Source organism: Schistocerca cancellata, chromosome 4 (assembly GCF_023864275.1).
Source record: "Schistocerca cancellata isolate TAMUIC-IGC-003103 chromosome 4, iqSchCanc2.1, whole genome shotgun sequence".
Lineage (NCBI taxonomy): Eukaryota > Metazoa > Arthropoda > Insecta > Orthoptera > Acrididae > Schistocerca > Schistocerca cancellata.
Window position 1 is genome coordinate 628,879,945 of NC_064629.1, and position 15,958 is coordinate 628,895,902.

General features: G+C 37.5%; 1 protein-coding gene across 2 annotated transcripts in view; it reads right to left on the reverse strand.

Annotated features, from left to right (window-relative positions):
* LOC126184503 (tRNA (guanine(6)-N2)-methyltransferase THUMP3-like) overlaps positions 1 to 15,958 on the reverse strand; it is a 125,267-nt gene that overhangs the window by 16,619 nt on the left and 92,690 nt on the right. The gene's annotated exons all lie outside the window — the stretch shown is intronic.

Here is a 15,958-nt window from a genome sequence, read left to right on the forward strand (position 1 = left end):
GAGAGACAGTGGGGATTCATCTACCATGTTGGACACCAAGAAGCAAATATTTCATTATTTATATTTATTGTTTAAACATTAATATACAGCTCCAACCATGCTGATGTTACTTGCATTGACACCTTGTTAATAATCATTTCAATATCAGTCAATTTATCAGGAAATGTTAATTACAAATCAATGCTTTTTGATGGAGAGGATGGACCAGTCATAAGTGTGTCCTGAGAGGACAGGTGCCAAACTGCAAAGATAGCTCACTACTAGTCTATGATTGGTTCCTGATGAGATAATACATGAATCCATGTATAAAATTTGATCTCATGTAAAGAGGGAAGAGTTACATGAAAATTTGCCTCGATGACATTCTTGTGCCAGCTTGTGTTAATCTCGCGTGAATTCTAAGATTGAGTGGAGATTTTTACTGTGTCTTTTGCGGTGCTCTAGAAATGATTATCATCTGGAAAATTTGCCATGAATGATGATAGACCGACTCTCAGAATCTGTTTCTATAAATAGAAATAAAATCCAGCGGCATCCCAATACTACTCCATAATATCAAATTTAATAGCACTAAATTCTTTCCCATATGCCACTTTGTTATGCACTGTTTACTGCATGCACATTAGAGCCTGTAGCCAACAGTGAAGAAACCTTTTTTTCTTTTCTTTTTTCTTTTTCTTTTTTTTTTTTTTTTTACAAACTCTTAAGACACTGATGGTGGCCATAATTTGCATTTTCATAAAACTGTGTTTTGTTGAATTAGTTCTGGCTTTCTCCCTAAACCATAGATATTAAAAGTCAGTGAAAGTGGTGACTGGTGCTCAGTAAGCCAGTGATGTGCTTAAATTTCATTCACATTGGTCTAGTACAATAACACGAAGATCAAACAAGTGTGAAGTCCACATAATGATGATATACACAGTTTACAGCTACATGTCGTCTCATAAAGAGAAATCTATGCGTTGAAAAACAATCACTGAAGAAATGATTCAACATGTGTAGACAAATTTGTCATGATCTCCATGACTACCTGTTTTAACCCTATGTAATCTTTTTTGTGTGGTGTACTATGAAAGAATCACAGTCTGCACTACTTTTATCAGTAGAAATACCACAGCTATGAGCTCACATCAGCAATGCTTTTGAACACACTGATGTTAAGATGTTATATTGTGTATCAGACAAACTTTATCAGTAACTCAATACTTGTAGTATCAGAACAGGGGAACATATTGAGCACTTGCAAAAAAAAAAAAAAAAAAAAAAAAAAAAAAAAAAAAAAAAAAAAAAAGCTTTATGAGTATCTTTGTATGATTTGGTGGCAAAGCTCCTGCAATAATATGTCAAAAATTTAACTTTTGTAATCCTGCCACATGTATCAATAGAGCAATCAATATGCTCATATCTGGTGAGGTCACCAGGTGTGGCACAGAGTCATAAATTCTCTGGCGCCAGATCATGTGGACATAATTCTAATGACATTAAGATACTTGACTAGTTTTTGAACAGTGAGTTGGACTTTGTTATTCCCTGCAGTTGACGTTTGGCTTGAGACTTGTAAAGTCTTTACTTCTGTATAGTTGAAGTGTCAGGATCTACTATATTTTGCAATTTATTTGTACTTAATCGATGTCCAATAAAACTGTGTTGTTGTTGAAGACTTACCACAATAACAATAATACACTAGTGAAATAGTTTCTATGATTTGTATTAATAGTTGTTGTTGTTGTTGTTGTTGTTAAAACTAATTGTGTGTGTTTATTCTGACATTTTTTCAACCTTGTCTTTTATAATATTCAGATACTTGAAGAGTCCTATAGCTGGTTAATATAGGGACTGAGATATGTTGTTACTTTCTGACAAGAAATGCACAACAATATTCTGGATGAAGATAACCTTTAGGCTGCAGTCACAGTGGCACCAATATCGGCACACTTCATCGATGACCGACAACAGTTGCTGACAACTGATGTTTTCGAATCAGTGTGCCACTACATGTATGGTCATAATGTAGGCAATCTCATCATCCAAACATATAGACTTCAGACGACAATAAGTGATATTCAAATGAATATGTTTTCTTCTGTCAAATTGATAGACATTTTCACAAATGACATATGGACTGTTAGAACAAGCTGGTAAGTTTAGTCCAAGAAAGGAATCGTGACATCCCGAGGAAGAAAAATTTTGTAACTGGGATATAGTTCGGGATCTATGAAATAAAATTGCAGATTTACTGGAAACCGCAAGCAGGCAAAATCTTTATTGGAAATTTTAGGCATAAATTATAACCTCAACAATAATTTGTTCAAGTGAGAAGGGTGGTGTATCTTACGTTTGGACTCTCTGTAGTTTTTTTTTTTTTTTTTTTTTTTTTTTCTGGTAGGTGGGCATTAGCTGTCTACAAATTATTATTACTGCTTACTAGCATTTTTATGCCAGTAGGGTAGTGATTCTGTTCTATGCAACGGTTTGCAAATGTGGGGTATGTTTTCCTACTATTCAGTGCTTCATGTGTTCAGAGTACCTTATTCTATCTTTGTCTTTCACACATATGCTGAATGATATCATTGAAGGTCAACTTGCATAATATAATCTTATTTTCCAGTGTCATCACAAATCATCTCCTAAAATGTCTCTCTTCAACTCACATATTCATAAAACATTGCTGGTTAATCCAATAACTGTGGAAAGAAAGTACAGTACTTGCCTCTTTCTTTTCAAGACAGATATAGCACACTCACATGCAGTCAGTATCTTTTTAATAGTAAAATCTGCAATGCAGCACTCACCTCCAATCACATAGGCTTTGTGGCACCCAGCTCATACATGAAGGGTAAAATACATTCTAACCTCCTTAACAGAATGGATTATAACCTAACCTAACCTAACCTTGATCTCCCCAAAAACTGATGCAGGAGATCAGACATGCTGCGAGCAAGCTGTCGCCTGATGTTATGAGGCAACCTCCAGTGATAGTACCTAGTGTTCACTGTCAGAGCCACTGTGAATGCAGCCTAAGATGGGTTACACAAGGCGAAGCTTGCACATGAGTAAGATTAAGAAGTGATGAGCTCTCTTGGCCAAACTTCTGTAAGGAGGTCTGCGCTTTTTGGGGGGAAGGGTTCAATTATGTGGAGTATCTCCTCAAATATGTTACTGCCTCAGGAAAATTTTGAGTCTCAGATCCCATTATGCTATATGTTATGGTGCTGCAACTGCTCAACACGAATGGAAGTAACACTAGGTATGCCCCAAGAAAGTACAATTTTACAGCTAATATCTTCATTAAACATTAACAATTTATCGGGTAAGTTCATCAGTATCTTCAGACTGCTGTCTACAGAGAAGTAGCATCGCATGTGTAGGGATTTTTGTAACTGAATGCTTCAATTACTTCAGCCCAAACAACAATTGTAGCAGAAAAGTGATTTCACTGCTATAATTCTTTAAAGGTAGCAGATTGCATGCTATAACTTATGAACTTAAACACTTGCTTGGCAGGGTGGCACTAGAACAGAAATGTGGCAACACAATAAGAAATAACCAATAATATTTATTAAGAATATGTTACAAAATAGTGCTTAACTTTGGTACAGCCTGATGTGTGGCACTTGATGACCTATACCTAGTACAATGAAATCTAAATATCTTTGCTATCTTTTGGCAGTCTGTGATATTGTCACTATGACAACGTAATATTGAAGACACACTTGATTGTCTTAGTTCTCTGTAAATAGCAACTACCAAGTAGGCTTCAGAGAACAAACTGTACTGAGCTGGCTGCACGCACTGAACTAAACTGTCCGACTACTGGATCGGAATTGTGGGATTACCTGCAGCATGTCGTGTTTGGTGCCTGTTGGTGGAAGGATTTCCATCTCCAGCAGTACAAGGCAGAAGCAATGAAGTCTGTAGTTGACAGTGCTTCCTATCATGCTGGCAACATTATCTATGGTGTGTACGATGCTCAGATAGACTTGGCAAGAGAGGCTGCTGCTCAGAATTGAGAGGTGCCAGGCAATTAGTTGTGCCTGCACGGTAGGGGCCTCTTATAGTATTTGTTGTGTTAAGCGTGGTACACAAAAACGGGGCAATTATAAGGAAATGCAGAACAACTTGGAGTGTGTTGTCCCTTTGTGTGGTGAATTGCTGCTCTCTCTAAATGTGTATAAATTCAAGATGATGTGCATAAATGTCAGAAAGAACCTAATCGTAACAGATCCAACAAAGAGAATCTAATAGTAACAGTTCCAACAATGATGGTATATTTCTTTCACATTGTTTCAATACTAAAAACTGGTATTAAATAGAATGTATATTTGAAATTAGCAGAAGAGATGGGAAACTGAAGACTTAGATTTGCTGAGGCAATTCTGGAAGAATGCAGTGGGTCTCCTAAGGACAACACACACAAGACTAAAAAGTGACCTATTCAAGTGTGTCAGTGCTCAAATGTCTAGAGCACATACCAATGTTGATGACATGGAAGTGATGAAGGGATTCACAAAAACACTGCTAGGAATTCATCAGATTGATATCATTACACATAAATGTGACAAAGGTGCTCAGGGAATTTAAATAAATCGAAATTATTGGAAGATGACAGTGTGTCGCCATAACAAGGTAACAACAATTATACTGACAATATATTCAATGGATGTCCTGCCAGCTGATGGCACCTGAAGAGCACAATGTTTTCTTTTACTATCATCAAGTATTCTGATTGACTGATTTGTCTGGTGACTTGGAGGCTGCTTATATCCTCACCCCCACAGGCCCTCCTCTGCCCAGTGTGCTGTTACACACCATCAAGTGCAGAAGTATGTTTGGTGACACTTTCATTAATTGTCCTAATAATACCCAATTTAGGGCCTTAAACATTGTGGAGGCTGTAGCCAGTGATGCAAATTTATTAGGTGGTCCCTGGTTAGCATTTCAATAGTTTCCTTGCTGACACAGTCCCAGTAATGTGACATTAGAGCCAGCACTCTGGTGCAGTTGTACTCTATGTAATGTATTTCCAGAATACAATTGTCTGGGACAACTGATCCTTTAGGCTGCTTCGAAAGAGTGTCTCACTGATGTTCATGGAAGTGGTCTTCACAAGTGTGTGTGTTATTGCCTGTCTGATGTATGATTTGCCACATTAGCAGGAGATGTGAAACAATCCAGTATTAGAAAGTGCAACAGTGTCCCTGACACACCCCAGTAACGGACATGGCACTGTCTTATTGTTTTTCCAGAGGATCCATCCTACCTTTCTTAATAATTCTCCAAGACACATAGTTCATAGTGTTTCTCACATCTGTCACTTAGTGTAGCCATTTTTCTTGAAAACCATTTTCAAATTTCTATTTCACAATTGAGATTCTCCAGTTCAGAGAACATACATGCCCTGTGGACCAGGGTTTTTAGTAAACCATTTCTCTGTACTGGATGGTGGCAGCTCTGAGCATGTAGATACTAGTATGCATGAGTCTTGGTGCAGTATACACTTTGACCCAATGTTCCATTTGCATTATTCTTCACTCAAACATTCAGACAGGGTAGCGCATTGTCATATTTGATCTCCACTGCCTACATCTAACACATACTCAAGCCGCCGTATGGGGCACAGAAGAAGATACAGTGTACTATTACTGGTCATTTCTTTTTCTGTTCCACTCCCAAATAGTGTGAGAGAAAAACAACTGTCTGCATGCCTCCATATGAATCCTAATTTCTATCTTTGTGGTCCTTATGCAAAATGTACATTGGGCAGCAGTAGAATCATTCTGCAGTCAGTTTCAAATGCCGGTTCTCCAAATTTTCTCACTACTATTCCATGGAAAGGACATCATCATCTCTTCAGGAATTCCCATTTGAGTTCACAAAGCATCTCTAACGCTCTCATGGTGACTGAATCTATCAATGACAAATGTAGCACCATGCTACTGAATTTCTTTAATGTCTTCATTTAAGCTGACATTCTGGGAATGCCAAACACACTAACAGTACTCAAGAATGGGTTGTGCTAGTGTTCTACAGATGGTTTCCTTTACAAATGAACAACACTTTCCTAAAATTTGCCCAACCAACAGAAGTTTACCATCTGCCTTCCCTACTAACGTCCTTACATGCTTGTTCCATTTCATATTGCTTTGCAATGTTACACCTACATATTCCATCAACTTGACTATGTCAAGCAGCACACTACTAATACTGTATTGAACATTAGAGGGTTGTTTTTCTACTCATCTGCACTAGCCTACACTTTCCTACGTTTAGAGCAAGCTTCCATTCGTCCATCATTTCTATGTTCAGGTGATTGGAATTGAGTTGAGTGAGAAATCTATTCAGTTCATCTCTTCCATGTGGCCATGTAATGAAGGTATTGTTAACATACAGGAAGATGCTGGTTGATTCCATGGAGCAAGTTTTCACTCTAACATCTTCAAAGTTTTCCTTATGCAAGTTGCCCCAGCACCAGTCAAAGTGGGCTGCTGATTACAATCCCTTCCATCTACTCATATTATACCCCTTTAAAAAGATGATCATGTGGAGATTAGCACATACTTGTAAAGGTTAGTGCTCTCTCAGTCCAATCTTTAACACTAAGCTCTAAAGCTCTTGCAAGGTACTCCTAGTAATGAGGGAGACAATGTCAAAACTTATGAGGATTTAAGATTCCCTAGGCCTGTAGGTGTTCAGCTATTGTATACTGCATTTAGGAAATACATGACATGGAGTACAACTGAATCAGAGACCTGGCTAAAACTGACATTACTGGGACTGTATCTTAGAGGACTCTATTGAGACAAGAAACAGAGATCTTATAATCAACTGGGTTTAACAAGGGCAAAGAATGAGACTAAGAGCAAACATAATATACTGATTCCTCGTTTTGATGGAGTTGCTACAGCCACCAGGCCAATGCAAGCCCTGGAGAACAAACCAGCAGGTCAAAACGCAAAGCCCTGATGACTCAAAACAGGTTTTGGACAAAATAAATAATGCACAGCTAAGATGGCACTGACACGTCAGTGCAGTGACACCTCAATCTCCACAAAAAACCTTACATATAGTGGTTCAGCATGCAAAATACATGAAAAATGGCTGTTAATAGGTGTATTATGTGTGAAGAGTAACTTCTGGTTTCATGAGAAGTGCGCAAAGTCAAGTTAAAAATTTTTAAATCATGAGTTTCATTGACTGTGCCATGTATGTGGACATGGTGAATGTGTGTAGTTGATAAACACAGTGAGCTCTAACAACAAAATTATCAAGTTGTTGAAGAGAGATACTGAAGTTCTTAAAGACAAAATAAATTTTTTGAAAGAAGAAGACACAAGACTCAAAAATGAAAAAAAAGTTAAGAGCTGATGAAAATACCAACGAAGTGACAAAACATAACCACAAAAACTCGTGCACATGATAAAACAGATTCCAGAAATGCGACAGTCTGGCGTGAATGACAAAATTGCAAATAACAATCAGCATACAAAACTAATAGACACATATAAGTGGACCAACATAAAATACAAAAACAGTACACACAGTGTTGGACAAAGAGTCAAAAATGAATATCTAATAATCAGAGATTCTATGCTTAAAAATGTTGTAGCTCCAAGCTGCACAACTGACCCAAGGATAAGTACTCATAATTAAATAAGCATTTAAAGAATGTTCTTGAAGCAAAAAACAGACTAACAGAAAGTGTAAACTGTAATGCAAATTAAAAAGAAGTATTTATCCATGTGGGGATAAATTCCTTTGAAGCTATGGTGAAAATGATGTCATCAACGAAACAAGAAATGTGATCACAACAATGAGAAATTTATTTCCAGCATCAAGAGTGGCATTCTCTATAAAAGATTAGTGAGCAACAAATACATAGGCAAAATAATCAACAGCATCAGAGAACAGTGTAATAGCATAGGAACAATATTTGTAGAGCGCCAAGTACGTTTATAACCACACATTGCTTAGCACAGGATGGCCTACATTTAAACAGGTTATGGTCAGCAAAATTCAGCAAGATATTTAGTGATATGTGCAAAATTATAAATAACAAGGGAATCTAAATGTGAATTATGGAGGTTTCAAGCTACCTAAAGGAACAAAATGTAAAAATACATCAAGGAAACCCATTCTTAAAACAATAGGTAACAGTATAAGTTCATTTTTGTTGCTGTCCTTAAGGTGAGGTTCAACAGTGGTAAGGTATTTTATAAAACATATTTTAACAATCAGCTGTTTATTTTTCCCATTAGTCATTTACTGGTTTTGGTTATTAACCACCATCCAGCATGTAGGGTACAACAGATTAGTTAAACTGATTAGAGTAATTGTTTGTCTTGTTTTTCCTGTGATGTCTGTCTATTTAACATGAGATATGACTGTCAGTATTCTAAGACAAATTATGTCAGATATTTGTACAATTTCACTGAATAATTTCGATACTGTTCAGCTTCAAAGCAATATGGGTGCTTTTAACTAATCTGTTGTACTGTAAATCCTGGATGATGTTTAATAACTAAAGCCAGTAGACGACTAATGGGACAAATAAATAGCTGATAATTAAAATGCATTTTATATATATATAAAAAAAATCATTTTTGATACATTTAAACATAAATGGCTTACATACAAAACGTAGGACTGGCAGAGAAGAAAAATTTGACAATCTAAAAATTTTCTTGGCAGGAGGGAGAAATATATCAGTCTTTGCCAAAACGAACAATACTTAAAAATTAGAGAACTATGTTATAGATGGTACCTTTTGTAAAAGTAATAAAATTCATGGAAGTTCCTCCATACTAATTAAAAATTCTTTAACATATAAGGTAAGAGATGATTTTAATTTTCTAAATGATGAGGACATATTTGAAAGTGGCTGTACAGAATTAGATGGACAAAATATTGCAATAATTTTGAGATACATAATCCCAGGAAAAGAAGTAACAAAAGTATTTCTGTTTAAGTAAGGTGTCTCTTACAGAAATAGAAAAGCAAACAAGAGCAGAAGAAAAGGATTACTATAGCTGTTGATTTTAACATAAATGTAATAAAGGAATCCGATGAATCAATGGAATTTATTGATCTTATTCAAGCATTTGGTTTCAAGCTAAACTCCACCGAATTCACAAGACAGAGTAAACAAACTGCAAATTGAATAGATAACATTCTGAGATATTATTCATTCGATCACACAAAAAATTCTGCATTGATTTAGGTATTTTTGATTGTTCTGCACTGTTTTTGGAGCTACCAAAAAGAAATGAAACAGCCATTAGAAAAATGGGCATCAAACAATGCTTCAGTAGGAAAATACAGACTTGTTTTACTTTAGGCTTGAAGAAGTAAACTGGCCAGTGGATCACTGTACTACAAGTTCTAAAAATTATGGCAAGTTTCTTGAGAAATTTTACTGAAATATTTCCTCCCACAGTCTGCCATAAAAATATGACAATTAAACTGAAATGTATAACTGCTGGTACAAAGGTGTCACATGCCAGAAAAAGACAGTTACATAATCAACTGTAAAGTGATATGAATGAAGAGTTTTAAACCATGCAAAAAGATACAAAACTGTATTTTGAAGGGTGGCAAAGGCAGCAAACCAAATGGCACACAAAAAATTCATTCGGAATCATACAAAAAGATCAAAGGTGGTATGGTCAGTTGTAAAATCTGGACTAGGTGTAATAGCTGGCAGTCCACAAATTTCCAAAATTAAAACAGGTGTCAAATCCATTGTAAATACTTCAGAAACACCAGAATATTTCAATGAGTTTTTTTTTATATATATATAAATGTATCAAAATCAGATCTAGATAATATACAACTCTTTGGTTTCAATCAGGATAACAGACAAGTTTATGTATTAGTAAAGCCATTACTCAACAAAAGCTCAAGGAAAGATGCAGGAAACTACCAATCAGTAAGTCTTCTCCCCACATTTTCAAAAATATCAGAAAAATTTGTTGCAATCCGGATCCAAAATTTCATGGCAAAATCTAATAGCATCAAATTGAATCACTTTGGCTTCCAGAAAAGGAACAGTACAATATGTGCCATCAACAAATTTACTGAGAAAATTTGTTTATCTCTGGGTAAATCGCAAAATGTCACCAGAATTTTCTGTGATCTTATGAAGTTTTTTTTTTACAATACAAACCACTCTCTACTGTAACATAAATTGGAAAGGTACAGAATAAATGATAGTGCCTGTAAATGGTTCAAATTGTATTTAACAGATAGAAAGCAAAGGGTAGTTGTAACTCCGGGTACAAAAAATTGTTTCTCGGAAAGGAAAATTATTTCACAGGGAATCCCACTAGTGTCCATCTTAAGCCCAATTCTGATTTACCTCTAAATACAACGTCCCACTCAGCAGCTCAGATGAGACCACAGAAGAAATTCCTCAAAGAGTCATTGACACCCTAAATAATTTAGAACACTGATTTGATGTAAATGGATTAAAACTTAACATGAAAGAAACTGACCTTACACAGTTCAAAACTAAACGTTCAGAACCAAGTGATTTCCAACTTACACATAACAATCAGGAACTTAAGGATGCAGAATTCGTCAATTTCCTGGGGACGTTTTTAGAAAAAACTGTTTCGAAGCTGTTGTATGATACGGATAATCCCTTGGGGGCATACAAGTAATGTAAATAGATTATTATTAATTCAATAAACTATTATAAGAAATAAGTGTAATATTAAGCCCAGAGAGTCATATTGAGTCTTATTCAGGATCTAAAAATTCTAATTTTTCCATGTATGTTCATATATGAACTGTTTGTCTTTATCTCTGCCAATCCAGAATTATTTATAGTAAACCATTTTCAACATATGTATGACACCAGAAACGAAGAAAATTTCATGGTGCCATCTCATAGATTAAAATTCTACTCCCAGATTTCTCAATACATGGCTATGAAAATTTATAATAAATTAAAAACGAAAAACTCACATTATGGAACTAGATTTATTAAAGATAAAATTATGCACCACACTAGTCCAAAAATGTTGTTATCCACTCATGGAATTTCTAAATAATGATGAAGATTTCTTTGTAGAGTAATGAAGCAAATGTGGAATGATTTTTGTAAATTAGGATTGTTTTTGTTCTTTGTTTGACACACTGTGTGTCTCTCTGGTATGTTATATACAGGGTGTCCCATTTATCTTGACACCTAAATAACTGTTTGTTCAAATGCAAATTACAAAATGTTTCAAGCAAATGTTCTTTAGCCGTCAAGGGGTCATCAATCAGCATGATTGCCTTTGTTATAGCTTTGTTTTTTTTACAAAGATATGAACAGCAGTATGGCTTTTTTAAATGACACCCTGTATTTTTTCTTCAGTAATCCATTTCCTCTCCTAAAGACCTATTCAAAAATGTATCACAGTGTACCATTCACTGAAACACAATGTTATTAATTACATAACACAACATTTCCCCCCATGAACCATGGACCTTGCCGCTGGTGGGGAGGCTTGCGTACCTCAGCGATACAGATGGCCGTACCGTAGGTGCAACCACAACGGAGGGGTATCTGTTGAGAGGCCAGACAAACATGTGGTTCCTGAAGAGGGGCAGCAGCCTTTTCAGTAGTTGCAGGGGCAACAGTCTGGATGATTGACTGATCTGGCCTTGTAACATTAACCAAAACGGCCTTGCTGTGCTGGTACTGCGAATGGCTGAAAGCAAGGGGAAACTACAGCCGTAATTTTTCCCGAGGACATGCAGCTCTACTGTATGATTAAATGATGATGGCGTCCTCTTGGGTAAAATATTCCGGAGGTAAAATAGTCCCCCATTCGGATCTCCAGGCGGGGACTACTCAGGAGGACGTCGTTATCAGGAGAAAGAAAACTGGCGTTCTACGGATCGGAGCGTGGAATGTCAGATCCCTTAATCGGGCAGGTAGGTTAGAAAATTTAAAAAGGGAAATGGATAGGTTAAAGTTAGATATAGTGGGAATCAGTGAAGTTCGGTGGCAGGAGGAACAAGACTTTTGGTCAGGTGATTACAGGGTTATAAATACAAAATCAAATAGGGGTAATGCAGGAGTAGGTTTAATAATGAATAAAAAAATAGGAGTGCGGGTTAGCTACTACAAACAGCATAGTGAACGCATTATTGTGGCCAAGATAGACACAAAGCCCATGCCTACTACAGTAGTACAAGTTTATATGCCAACTACCTCTGCAGATGATGAAGAAATAGATGAAATGTATGACGAGATAAAAGAAATTATTCAAGTAGTGAAAGGAGACGAAAATTTAATAGTCATGGGTGACTGGAATTCGTCAGTAGAAAAAGGGAGAGAAGGAAACATAGTAGGTGAATATGGATTGGGGGGAAGGAATGAAAGAGGAAGCCGCCTGGTAGAATTTTGCACAGAGCATAACTTAATCATAGCCAACACTTGGTTCAAGAATCATAAAAGAAGGTTGTATACCTGGAAGAATCCTGGAGATACTAGTAGGTATCAGATAGATTATATAATGGTAAGACAGAGATTTAGGAACCAGGTTTTAAATTGTAAGACATTTCCTGGGGCAGATGTGGATTCTGACCACAATCTATTGGTTATGAACTGCAGATTGAAACTGAAGAAACTGCAAAAAGGTGGGAATTTAAGGAGATGGGACCTGGATAAACTGAAAGAACCAGAGGTTGTAGAGAGTTTCAGGGAGAGCATAAGGGAACAATTGACAGGAATGGGGGAAAGAAATACAGTAGAAGAAGAATGGGTAGCTCTGAGGGATGAAGTAGTGAAGGCAGCAGAGGATCAAGTAGGTAAAAAGACGAGGGCTAATCGAAATCCTTGGATAACAGAAGAAATATTGAATTTAATTGATGAAAGGAGAAAATACAAAAATGCAGTAAATGAAGCAGGCAAAAAGGAATACAGACGTCTCAAAAATGATATCGACAGGAAGTGCAAAATGGCTAAGCAGGGATGGCTAGAGGACAAATGTAAGGATGTAGAGGCTTGTCTCACTAGGGGTAAGATAGATACTGCCTACAGGAAAATTAAAGAGACCTTTGGAGAGAAGAGAACCACTTGTATGAATATCAAGAGCTCAGATGGCAACCCAGTTCTAAGCAAAGAAGGGAAGGCAGAAAGGTGGAAGGAGTATATAGAGGGTTTATACAAGGGCGATGTACTTGAGGACAATATTATGGAAATGGAAGAGGATGTAGATGAAGACGAAATGGGAGATAAGATACTGCGTGAAGAGTTTGACAGAGCACTGAAAGACCTGAGTCGAAACAAGGCCCCGGGAGTAGACAACATTCCATTTGAACTACTGATGGCCTCGGGAGAGCCAGTCATGACAAAACTCTACCATCTGGTGAGCAAGATGTATGAAACAGGCGAAATACCCTCAGACTTCAAGAAGAATATAATAATTCCAATCCCAAAGAAAGCAGGTGTTGACAGATGTGAAAATTACCGAACAATCAGTTTAATAAGCCACAGCTGCAAAATACTAACACGAATTCTTTACAGACGAATGGAAAAACTAGTAGAAGCCGACCTCGGGGAAGATCAGTTTGGATTCCGTAGAAATACTGGAACACGTGAGGCAATACTGACCTTACGACTTATCTTAGAAGAAAGATTAAGGAAAGGCAAACCTACGTTCCTAGCATTTGTAGACTTAGAGAAAGCTTTTGACAATGTTGACTGGAATACTCTCTTTCAAGTTCTAAAGGTGGCAGGGGTAAAATACAGGGAGCGAAAAGCTATTTACAATTTGTATAGAAACCAGATGGCAGTTATAAGAGTCGAGGGGCATGAAAGAGAAGCAGTGGTTGGGAAGGGAGTAAGACAGGGTTGTAGCCTCTCCCCGATGCTATTCAATCTGTATATTGAGCAAGCAGTAAAGGAAACAAAAGAAAAATTCGGAGAAGGTATTAAAATCCATGGAGAAGAAATAAAAACGTTGAGGTTCGCCGATGACATTGTAATTCTGTCAGAGACAGCAAAGGACTTGGAAGAGCAGTTGAATGGAATGGACAGTGTCTTGAAAGGAGGATATAAGATGAACATCAACAAAAGCAAAACGAGGATAATGGAATGTAGTCAAATTAAGTCGGGTGATGCTGAGGGAATTAGATTAGGAAATGAGACACTTAAAGTAGTAAAGGAGTTTTGCTATTTAGGGAGTAAAATAACCGATGATGGTCGAAGTAGAGAGGATATAAAATGTAGACTGGCAATGGCAAGGAAAGCGTTTCTAAAGAAGAGGAATTTGTTAACATCGAGTATAGATTTAGGTGTCAGGAAGTCGTTTCTGAAAGTATTTGTATGGAGTGTAGCCATGTATGGAAGTGAAACATGGACGATAACTAGTTTGGACAAGAAGAGAATAGAAGCTTTCGAAATGTGGTGCTACAGAAGAATGCTGAAGATAAGGTGGGTAGATCACGTAACTAATGAGGAGGTATTGAATAGGATTGGGGAGAAGAGAAGTTTGTGGCACAACTTGACTAGAAGAAGGGATCAGTTGGAAGGACATGTTTTGAGGCATCAAGGGATCACAAATTTAGCATTGGAGGGCAGTGTGGAGGGTAAAAATCGTAGAGGGAGACCAAGAGATGAATACACTAAGCAGATTCAGAAGGATGTAGGTTGCAGTAGATACTGGGAGATGAAGAAGCTTGCACAGGATAGAGTAGCATGGAGAGCTGCATCAAACCAGTCTCAGGACTGAAGACCACAACAACAACAACAACAACACAACATTGACTTTGAGCCCAGGATCAAAGATTCATCCACTTGCTGGAGTTGTCAGAAAACAAATGTTTACCAAGTAAAAACATAAGACAAAATTGACTTTGACTCTCCTGTACCATTGCCCAGGAGTAGAACATTCAAAGGTGCTCAAAGTGGTGACCCCGGACACATACACTGGTGCACTTGTTGAATGAAAGAATTATTTACTGCTTCCAATGTTGCCTGCTGAGGAGAATTACAAGCAAGCACGATACATTCCTGCACATCCTCTGGAATTGTTGGAATATCACGATAGACAACGTCTTTAATGCATCCCCAAACTAAAAAGTCCAGAGGATCTAAACCAGAAGACCTAACAGGCCAAGTAACTGTTCCTCCTTGACCAATCCATCTGGCAGGATACCTTCGGTTCAGAACACGACGTGCATGCAAGGCATTATGTGCTCGACATCCATTATGCTGATACCACATAAGCATTATGTTCTTAGCGGCACTTCATCCAGAAGAGAAGGAATAATTTGTGTGAGGAAGTTGGCATACGCTGTGGCGTTTAGACTACCATTGATGAAATAAGGACCAATAATGGTAGTACCAAGCATCCCACATCAGACGTTAACTCTCCATTGACGCTGATGTTCCACCTGTCTAAGCCATTGTGGGTTGTTGCTGGACCAATAATGCATGTTCCTCGTGTTTACCTGTCATTTGTTTGAGAGGGAACATTCATTGGTAAATAGAACATTGGGGGAGAGGTTTGGGTTGGAGAGGATTTGCTACTGTGCCCACTGACAGAACTGTACACGATTCTGGAAATCATTCCCATTCAATTCTTGATGTAGGTGTACATGGTATGGATGGAACCAGTGACGTGTAAGAATACGATGTACACTGGTTTCAGAAAAGCCAATCTCGTATTCAAGCTGCCATGTGCTCACATGTGGATTCATAGCAATGGAAGTGAGAACAGTAACTTCGGCAGCTTCGTCTGTGCGAGTGCTACGACGATTCCATTGTCAGGGGTTGAAACTTCCCATTTCCTGAATCGTCGCAACAAGACGAGAAAATATCCATCGGGAAGATGGGTTCTTGTCAGGATATCGCTCTCTGTACAGTTCCACTGCCTGCGTAGCATTTTGCCCACCTTCAACAACAACAATAAAAGAAATGTTATGTTGATGCAGTCTGTAGGAAGAACAGCCTTTACTGTAC